Source organism: Pecten maximus, chromosome 4 (genome assembly GCF_902652985.1).
Source record: "Pecten maximus chromosome 4, xPecMax1.1, whole genome shotgun sequence".
Lineage (NCBI taxonomy): Eukaryota > Metazoa > Mollusca > Bivalvia > Pectinida > Pectinidae > Pecten > Pecten maximus.
This window is the reverse complement of record NC_047018.1, coordinates 25,771,256-25,782,999: the sequence shown is the minus strand read 5'-3', so window position 1 is coordinate 25,782,999 and position 11,744 is coordinate 25,771,256.

Sequence of the window (11,744 nt, the reverse complement as noted above, 5' to 3'; positions counted from 1 at the left end):
TAACTACCTATACATTGTCATAACTACCTATACATTGTCATAACTATCTATAGATTGTCATAACTATCTATACATTGTCATAACTACCTATATATTGTCATAACTACCTATAGATTGTCATAACTATCTATACATTGTCATAACTACCTATACATTGTCATAACTATCTATACATTGTCATAACTACCTATACATTGTCATAACTACCTATATATTGTCATAACTACCTATAGATTGTCATAACGGCCGACAGATTGTCGTAAGGACTATAAATTGTTAAAATTATCTATATATTGTAAAATGGCATACGGATTGTCATAGCGACCTATTAGATTGTCATAGCGACCTCTAGATTGTCATAGCAACCTTTAAGATTGTCATAGCGACCTTTTAGATTGTCATAGCGACCTTTAAGATTGTCATAGCGACCTTTTAGATTGTCATAGCGACCTTTAGATTGTCATAGCGACCTTTAAGATTGTCATAGCGACCTTTTAGATTGTCATAGCGACCTTTAAGATTGTCATAGCGACCTTTTAGATTGTCATAGCGACCTTTTAGATTGTCATAGCGACCTTTTAGATTGTCATAGCGACCTTTAGATTGTCATAGCGACCTTTAGATTGTCATAGCGACCTTTAGATTGTCATAGCGACCTTTAAGATTGTCATAACAACCATCTGAGTTGCTTAAATCGTGATTTTACAGTTTGTATTTTTTCTTTATGTATGTGCATCGTATAAAATGAATGGGAAGTTGCACGTTTTCAGTTCAAAACACCGGAGGGCGCAGATTTGGTCGTTAAACTTATAGTGACAGTCTGACTTCACACCTCAGCCCACATCGATCAGGAGTTCACGCGGACGTGACGCTACTCAGGCCCGGGGGGAGGGGTAAATCGTTAACGAAAATTTTCATATCTTCAACACGGATCTGAGATAGTCTTAAGGTGGCCATTGTCATGTTTTACGTGTTGTTTTAAACCCTGTTGGAGCCTGGAGTGGTACACGTTTTTCGTCAGTATTACAAATCACACGTGTCTGGAGAAAGCCACATCAAACTTCTTATACTTCCTGTTTTAACCACGGATTTTTCTCCGGATGGAGTCTTACTTACAGGGACTGACTGATAAAGGGATTGTAGATATATCACAGAAATATTACATATATTACTCCAAACACATATATTAATTAACAATTGGCCGGAGTTTATTGATAGATAAGCTATACGCGGAAATCCTCAACCAAGTCGTGATCTAAAACAAGCGAACAGTGTCTGTGTACGGTTCCCTGTCATATTTCGGACAGTGTCTATGTACGGTTCACTGTCATATTTCGGACAGTGTTTGTGGACGGTTCACTGTCATATTTCGGACAGTGTTTGTGTACGGTTCACTGTCATATTTCGGACAGTGTCTGTGTACGGTTCACTGTCATATTTCGGACAGTGTTTGTGTACGGTTCACTGTCATATTTCGGACAGTGTCTGTGTACGGTTCACTGTCATATTTCGGACAGTGTCTGTGTACGGTTCACTGTTCTGACATTGTTTGTGTACGGTTCACTGTCATATTTCGGACAGTGTTTGTGTACGGTTCACTGTCATATTTCGGACAGTGTTTGTGTACGGTTCACTGTTCTGACAGTGTTTGTGTACGGTTCACTGTCATATTTCGGACAGTGTTTGTGTACGGTTCACTGTCATATTTCGGACAGTGTTTGTGTACGGTTCACTGTCATATTTCGGACAGTGTCTGTGTACGGTTCACTGTCATATTTCGGACAGTGTTTGTGTACGGTTCACTGTCATATTTCGGACAGTGTTTGTGTACGGTTCACTGTCATATTTCGGACAGTGTTTGCGTACGGTTCACTGTTCTGACAGTGTTTGTGTACGGTTCACTGTCATATTTCGGACAGTGTTTGTGTACGGTTCACTGTCATATTTCGGACAGTGTCTGTGTACGGTTCACTGTTCTGACAGTGTTTGTGTACGGTTCACTGTCATATTTCGGACAGTGTTTGTGTACGGTTCACTGTCATATTTCGGACAGTGTTTGTGTACGGTTCACTGTCATATTTCGGACAGTGTTTGTGTACGGTTCACTGTCATATTTCGGACAGTATTTGTGTACGGTTCACTGTTCTGACAGTGTTTGTGTACGGTTCACTGTCATATTTCGGACAGTGTTTGTGTACGGTTCACTGTCATATTTCGGACAGTGTTTGTGTACGGTTCACTGTCATATTTCGGACAGTGTTTGTGTACGGTTCACTGTCATATTTCGGACAGTGTCTGTGTACGGTTCACTGTTCTGACAGTGTTTGTGTACGGTTCACTGTCATATTTCGGACAGTGTCTGTGTACGGTTCACTGTCATATTTCGGACAGTGTCTGTGTACGGTTCACTGTCATATTTCGGACAGTGTTTGTGTACGGTTCACTGTCATATTTCGGACAGTATTTGTGTACGGTTCACTGTTCTGACAGTGTTTGTGTACGGTCACTGTCATATTTCGGACAGTGTTTGTGTACGGTTCACTGTCATATTTCGGACAGTGTTTGTGTACGGTTCACTGTCATATTTCGGACAGTGTTTGTGTTCGGTTCACTGTCATATTTCGGACAGTATTTGCGTACGGTTCACTGTTCTGACAGTGTTTGTGTACGGTTCACTGTCATATTTCGGACAGTATTTGCGTACGGTTCACTGTTCTGACAGTGTTTGTGTACGGTTCACTGTCATATTTCGGACAGTGTTTGTGTACGGTTCACTGTCATATTTCGGACAGTGTCATATTTCGGACAGTGTTTGTGTACGGTTCACTGTCATATTTCGGACAGTGTTTGTGTACGGTTCACTGTCATATTTCGGACACAGGAAAGAATCGCTCTAGTGATGCCTAACCAATGTTGAACGTTGGTAGTAATTATTGCTTTATTTAGTTTCAAAACACCTAGAATCGATTTTATAATTCTGTGTTGTGTTTCAGTTATCACCGTATCCTGGACTTTGTCTACACTCTCTGAAGTTCGATATCGCGATCATTTTACTGGTATGTGTCGATGGTAGTTCGCCCATAGTCATACATTTGTGTGTACGTAATTGTTCTTCGCGGCATCAAAAAGACCGACAAGGTCCGACAAATTATCTCGTGTTATCGGTAATAGACATGATATAATATCATATAATGGTGAGTTGGACACAAACATAAACCCATACATAATGTACATATAACGTGTTCGATATCCCGGGAGTCAATACATATGTAATTCCCCAGAAGTGTAAATATTGTGTTACAGTTCGTGTCCAGGCACATCACATCACGTCCTGGGGATTCACGTCCGTCCCACAATTTACGCTAATGGTCTGCGAGGAAGTCTCATAAACCATAGATTTCAAGAACAAAAGGTTGCGATAATACAAGAGTCGTAAAAGGTAAAAGATTGGGAGGGACCCACAAAAACCGCGAGCATTCAAGAGTCTTACTGAAAGGTCTCGATATGAATTGGTGCCATAAATGGTCGAAAAACTGCAAGAGTCCAACAAATTGTCACGAAACTGCAAAGGGCAATCAGTGAGTTATGTATAGCAAGCTGATGTTTTAAAACGTTCTGTGAAGGACCGGCCACAATAGTTTCCTAATTTCGAAAGAACATTTATTGATAAATGAAAAGGTCCAGTAAAGATGATAATTGGTCAAGTTGATTTGAAGTGGACAAACTACACTGTATTGTTCAACATTAATGGCAAGATACACAACTGTGTCGTGTGTCCTTTCACGGTCAGCGGGTGACAGATGTAGAGATCATCGATTACGCCCACTTTGTATTTACATAGCTTTGCGTAACATTACGTACCATATTGTCCGAACTGGTCAGTCCGGAGGCCGTGTCTGTCTGGACATTATTCATATGTTATGTGTCCCTTACTAGCCCTTACTAATCGACTCCCATAACTTAAATACTTCCTTATACAGTATTGATAAAGATCGTAGGCGCGGCACACTTCCACCAAATGGTTGTATGGGGCTACAGGGACTGGAACGATGTGCCCACAGCCGACCGTATTACCGGTGTTACTTGTACATATTTAATGAGACATCTGTCGGGTTACATGACACTATATAGAAAACAAACCGTGTACACATAGCTACACATAGCAACAACATGGATTACACTTAAAATAAAATCTAGTTTACAGGTAAACTGCATCTCCCGGGACGCCACAAAGTCGGACGGAAGCATGTGGAACGGAGTTAAACAACTTTGAGGAAGACAGGTCGTGCTTTTAACGTTTTAACTACAATGTAAATACGACAAATTCGAACGTAAACACGAACACTTTAAACCAACAATTCGACGAACGATGACCCTTCTTTGACAAAGATTATCTGCTCCTAAATGTAGCGTATATAGAAGCTATATATAGTGTTATGTCTGTCCGTTCGGATGTCACGTTTCCGTAGTAACGTCTAAATTATTGTCTCAAGTTCTTTGTCCTTTATGGCGATATCGTAATAACAGTGATTCTCATGTCATTGTTTAAATAAGGAGGCGATTGATGTGGATTTGTTCGTTGCAATGGTGCAGACGTTTTGCTGTCCCTTGGGGTATTAGAGTTGTACGAGTACGGCCTCCCAAGGGAACGCGGGTGTACTTATAAGTACACTGACACATTTACTGTTTACATTTCGTGTAAGGTTTTTTTTCGTTAAGGAAAAGACGGTGTTTTAGCAATAAGACGATAATTATCGCCACTTTCCAAGGAACGAAATAACATATATTTACATGAACCACTATACAACGTTTCCTTTCTTCCTTATATGTCAGGACAAGTCTCTAACCTAGCGAGGACAAGGTGCGATACCCATTAACATGTCTCGTTTAAACCTACCTAGATTTATATACACTATCACTGGTAATGGACCATATTTAGTTTATAAGTGTGATTGTTACAGAGTATAGCTGGAGGTCGTGACAAGTGTTCTCTGGAAGTACCTCATCATCACGTACACGGGTACAAATAAAATGTTCCGTTTGGCTGTTTGACATTAAAACGTTGACCTCAGGTAAACTTTATTGGTTTGTCACCTTTCTAAACATTCGTCATCAGACATCGTTTGATTATCAACATCAGAGCTGACGTTATAGGCTGTGATCTGTGTCAAAGTTTGACTTTGCTACTTAACGGCGCTTTTAAAGTTCCGTTTTAATCTTCTTTTCTGATTTCCGCGGTAGATTGAGGTGATTTGGTTGATCTTATAAACAACCCAGAGGGGATGTTTTAATTAATTTTCCTGAAGATAATCTGAAGGGTAGTTATGTTTACGATTTTAAAAAATAATTCTTTAAACTTTATATGACTTACGTGTATCTCCAAACATTAGTGGTACACATAGGGAGGCTAATACCATATAAAGGGGATATTACTGTTTATTTCTCTGGGTTATATATATTAATGTACAAAGTCACACCTAACGGTAGACCCGAGAAAACACGTTCATTGTACCAATACACACTTGTTTATATCCATATACAGTTTAGTCAGCTTACATACCATTTCGTAAATATTTACACTGAATAGATTGTAATGGTTTACACACCTAGATACGTCATTTGTAGGAATTGGTTGTTTGAAAAACAAGAAACGCTTAAATCAAATGTTAGGACATTTAAAAGATAAGTAAAAGGATTTTGGAAGTTTTAACTACTTATGAGGACTGTCCGCCCGGACCCTTATCAAATCGTCTGTATTAAGCCTTGTTAGCTTAAACTTTGGTATTGTTTTATTTTGTAGTTTGAATGTGATAAATCAAATACACCATAAGACCAAGGAGGTTTTTACCCTTTTGATTTATTGAAAAAGTACCGATAAGCGTTGAAAACATCAAAAACATGTACAACTTGCCCGGCTTTGATAGATATAGACTTTATGAGTGGTCATCGAAGTACAATGGACGGTGACACCGCCCACGTTCTTACCTAGATAGCCGTACGTACTGGTGTTATTGTTGTGGAGGATTGTAGTACTCTATATAAGTGTTAGGCAGTGGGCGGGATAATAACAATGGCCATTGTCTGCTGTTTTGGAACTTTGATGAATGTCATTAATAAAAAACAACAGACTACTTTAACATTCCTTATACTAACTTAGATTCCTTGAGGAATTGTTAGACATTCCAACTTGACTACAGAACAGCTTTCGCTACATGTAGATTGTTTTCACAAATAACCTAATATGTTTTTCTCTATACGTCATGTCAGTATGTGAAAAGAGAACAAAATGATTTGATTTGATTTTTATTTACAACAATGGCATTCTAGCCTTTATGCAAATGAGCAGAGACAACTTTTAATAACTATACATATATACGTTTTTAGGATACTAGAACAATACGGGATCAGAATTGTATCACTTCAATCACAATCATCCTTTGTACATTTGTATTGTCATATTTGGTGTCCGAAAGTAAGAATGATAAAGGTGTGTTCCATCGATCGTGTCGTGTAGTAACGACAAGATGGACGCGATAATATCATTCTAATACTGCTAGTTTACATTACGGTCATTCATTGTCTTTCTCACTTCATGAGATAAAAACATTTTCATCGTTGTTGTCTTTCTCACTTCATGAGATAAAAACATTCTCATCGTTGTTGTCTTTCTCGCTTCATGAGTTAAAAAAAATTGTAGCACCGATGTGGTTTTATATTTGTCAATACAATTGCATTTGTTTCAAATAACCAAATCTTGCTAAATCATCACAACAGTTATTGACCCATTACACAAATCTAAATACCAGCATTTTAAGGCGCATCAGGTTTCATGGTTGTTTAATCCGAGAATACTCGGCGTATTACAATATCTACCGATAAGATCACAGTGATAAGGATTTAATTGTTTAATCACACCTAGCTAGATAACCTCAGCTAACCACAATGATATATTTTCTACTATTATATTCTTTATATCACATAATACCTTGGACCAATATATAGAACGTTTTGTCAACGTGTAATGAAATGTGTGTGGGGCCGACACAGATATATCACGTGATCGTATATATCATTACGGGCCATGTTCCGGATAATGTCCTGCCCCGTTCCTCTTTGTAGCATACCCATATCTATACCAGATAGATATCTCCATTTGATCACCCTCCCGACGGTATCAGCCACGCCCCCAGTGTGCTGGCCGGAATTTAACACCGCGGACACACGAATGGGCTATCTTCAGAATCCGATACATAGTACTTATATATGTAATTAGTAGGTGTCCGTGTACGCTATGACAAAGGGACCCGGCTTTCTGACACGGATATTTCGTGTACCTGTTTGACACAGGGACCCGGCTTTCTGACACGGATATTTCGTATACCTGTTTTACATAGGGACCCGGCTTTCTGACGCGGGTATTTCGTGTAACTGTTTGACACAGGGAGCGGGCTTTCTGACACGGATATTTCGTGTACCTGTTTGACATAGCGGTTTTCTGACACGGATATTTCGTGTACCTGTTGGACATAGGGACCCGGTTTTCTGACACAGGTATTTCGTGTACCTGTTTGACATAGGCGCCCGGCCCTCTGACACGGGTATCTCGTGTACCTGTTTTTACGTTCCTGTTACTGACCAAATCTTTAATACATCTTTCGCGGACAAAACTGTTTTCAGTGAGGTATGATATTGGGATTGATGCTGTTTGAAACAAACTGATTGGCTACGATTTAAACTATGTATACGATGAGTTGACCTTTTACCGCAGTTCAATCTCACAAAGCCTACACTGAGTGGCATCTTACGTTTGCTCTTTTTGTCATTTCGCTCGAGAAAGCGAAAACAAAAACTGTTTTTATCTATTTAACGACGCTTTGACACAAAGTAAGAAAAAAAGCAATATTAATACCTTTGCTTATCAAAGATACATATTCACTACGAGATGTTATTTCCTTCGATTGCGTTTTGGAAATATTACATAAATGAGCCGATTTTTGTAACGTAACACCTAGATACAACAACAGCTCTATCACGTACCGCACCAAGTGGTGTTCGAACCAGCACAGGTGTTACATACGGGCACTTTATACCGCACACAGTAACTATAGATGGACTGTACAGGTGTACACAGATAAACATCATTCCACGTTTTACAGAAACCTCAGATAGACAATGCCACGAAACACTGGTTTTCTACGTCTGATATAATATATTATTAATTCAATCAGCGCTGATGTTTCATGCTCTTTACAGCTGTTTCTCCGACAGGTATATTGTCCCCACAGCCCCGTAATCACATCAATTTTGAGGTTCTTTGCTGTGTACTGGTTTACACGGGTCCCGATGTTCGTCAGTGATGGAATGGAGTAATTTGCTGTAATGACACACAGTCTTTACGCTCGTTAGCGATGGTATTGAAAGGTATAGTGATCCCTTTTATGCCACAAATTGTCCCTCGATGACCACCGTGTAACAAAGCATGTTAAGTATTAGTGTCAAGTCTCGAATATATAACTATATATTACTAGTATTCGCTCAGTAAATGTAAATATCATAGCTTATACTTTTAGCTTATAGTTTTGCAGTTAATAGAACAGAAGCCCAAAGGTTTGGTCGTAAATCCTTCCCTGAAATTGGTTGTCATTGCGTCAGGGAAGAGAACACGACACCCATCCCTCAGAGATGTTACCCGGCATCTATCTGACAGGTACATAAGTTCAAACTCTATCAAACGGCATTCCGGAAAAGAGTTCAATGAAAGAACTGAAGCGAATTAGGTTCCAGGTGAATTTTCAAGAGAGGAAGTTGGTTGATAAATGAATTCGTTTTATATACACAATAAAAAGTTTTTTGAATAGAGTTCATATACAATGGGTTATTGCCGGAGAGAAATCTGTTTACGACTGACTGTGTCGTGGTTCGAGTTAGGACACGTGATAGGCGGCAGCTATGTAGTAGAATTATAAAATATCACTGTATAAGAAATATACAGAATTTAACTACAGAATTATGAGAAATACAATGATTTCAAGATAGCTCTCGCATAGGTTCCTTTTGTACAAGTATATTGTGGTAGGTACCAAAACAGTACACAACTTCGCAAATTACTCCACCAATGACTTCGCAAATTACCCAACCAGCAAACCTTTGTCCAAACCTTTGTCCAAACATCTTTCTACCATTCTGGGCACTATAAAGTCAAGGTTTCAGTCTAATTGTGACACTCTAGATTCCAGAAATGGAATTACTGGAATGCCATTTCTGAAGAAACCCAAGGCCATTTTGAAAAATTTAAAACGTCCATTTTTCCAAATTGTTTCTTTTACTATATCATTTGAATAATCTATCATGGCTCCATTCTTGTTATGATAATTTTCTAAGGCTTTCAATATCTTTTATCCTGCACTATTCTGAACCAGGTTTTGTCAATCACTGAAGATGATGGAGAGAATGCAAATTTCGTTGAATCTTCCAACAGATTATTCGAATATTATTAGGAACATATTGTGTCTCCCTCCAGGCCGGTATGTTTTTTTCGAGATAGAGTTTATTGAATATAATGTAACGAACTTATAATGCTAGTTAACACGACAGACCGCTACATCAGTCGCTTACCTTGAGTTTACTAACACGACAGACCGCTATGTCAGCCCCTTACCTTGAGTTTACTAACACGACAGACCGCTATGTCAGTCCTTACCTCGAGTTTACTAACACGACAGACCTCTATGTCAGCCGCTTACCTCGAGTTTACTAACGACAGACTGTTATGTCAGCCGCTTACCTCGAGTTTACTAACGACAGACTGTTATGTCAGCCGCTTACCTCGAGTTTACTAACGACAGACTGTTATGTCAGCCCCTTACCTCGAGTTTACTAACGACAGACTGTTATGTCAGCCCCTTACCTCGAGTTTACTAACGACAGACCGCTATGTCAGCCACTTACCTCGAGTTTACTAACACGACTGACCGCTATGTCAGCGGCTTACCTCGAGTTTACTAACACGACAGACCGCTATGTCAGTCCTTACCTCGAGTTTACTAACGACAGACTGTTATGTCAGCCCTTACCTCGAGTTTACTAACGACAGACCGCTATGTCAGTCCTTACCTCGAGTTTACTAACACGACAGACCGCTATGTCAGCCGCTTACCTCAAATTTACTAACACAACGGACCGCTATGTCAGCCCTTACCTCGAGTTTACTAACGACAGACCGCTATGTCAGTCCTTACCTCAAATTTACTAACACAACGGACCGCTATGTCAGCCGCTTACCTCAAGTTTACTAACGACAGACCGCTATGTCAGCCCCTTACCTCGAGTTTACTAACACGACAGACCGCTATGTCAGTCCTTACCTCGAGTTTACTAACACGACAGACTGTTATGTCCGCCCCTTACCTCGAGTTTACTAACACGACAGACCGCTATGTCAGTCCTTACCTCGAGTTTACTAACGACAGACCGCTATGTCAGCGGCTTACCTCGAGTTTACTAACACGACAGACCGCTATGTCAGTCCTTACCTCGAATTTACTAACACGACAGACTGCTATGTCAGCCCTTACCTCGAGTTTACTAACACGACAGACCGCTATGTCAGCCGCTTACCCCAAGTTTACTAACGACAGACCGCTATGTCAGCGGCTTACCTCGAGTTTACTAACACGACAGACCGCTATGTCAGTCCTTACCTCGAGTTTACTAACACGACAGACCGCTATGTCAGCCACTTGCCTCGAGTTTACTAACACGACAGACCGCTATGTCAGCCCTTACCTCAAGTTTACTAACACGACAGACCGCTATGTCAGCCCTTACCTCAAGTTTACTAACACGACAGACCGCTATGTCAGCCACTTACCTCGAGTTTACTAACACGACAGACCGCTATGTCAGCCCCTTACCTCGAGTTTACTAACACGACAGACCGCTATGTCAGTCCTTACCTCGAGTTTACTAACACGACAGACCGCTATGTCAGCCGCTTACCCCAAGTTTACTTCAACAGACCGCTATGTCAGCGGCTTACCTCGAGTTTACTAACACGACAGACCGCTATGTCAGTCCTTACCTAGAGTTTACTAACACGACAGACCGCTATGTCAGCCCCTTACCTCGAGTTTACTAACACGACAGACCGCTATGTCAGCCCTTACCTAGAGTTTACTATTCGCCTAATTGTAAGATTTACTATTTCTTGAGAGAAACCCATTGCTTCCCCATCGCAGTATTTACGTGTTCCCGATAGCACGTGATAAATGTCAACAGCAGGCTGTTGAGAAATGCAGATAAGTGAAGAGCACATGGGGGATCCTTTAGAAATCATCCTTCTTCGTTGTGACATTGGATCAGCTGTATTTGATCTATATATCTGTATATTTGTAAGCTATGTCCATTTCCTTTGTCACTATCCCAGTTACAGCACTGCATTTGAAGTATAGTTACGTTTCGAGTGTCGTCGCTGTAGAAGACGCTTAACCTTCCGAAGCAATTGGTCTAACAATTAAATTTGCTGTTGGTTAACATTTGTGCATTGTTACAGTTAGTTATAGGATAATTCTTGGTGTATACAGTGAACTAGAATACATATGATTTTGAAAAACTAAAAAACACACATCCCAAATATTGTCATGGAGCAGAATAATGTGTACATGTATATCCAGCTAAAGAAAGTCACGTTCCCTCGATATATCTGTAATATTTACCGACCAAGAACTGTGACGCTTGTGTCAGGT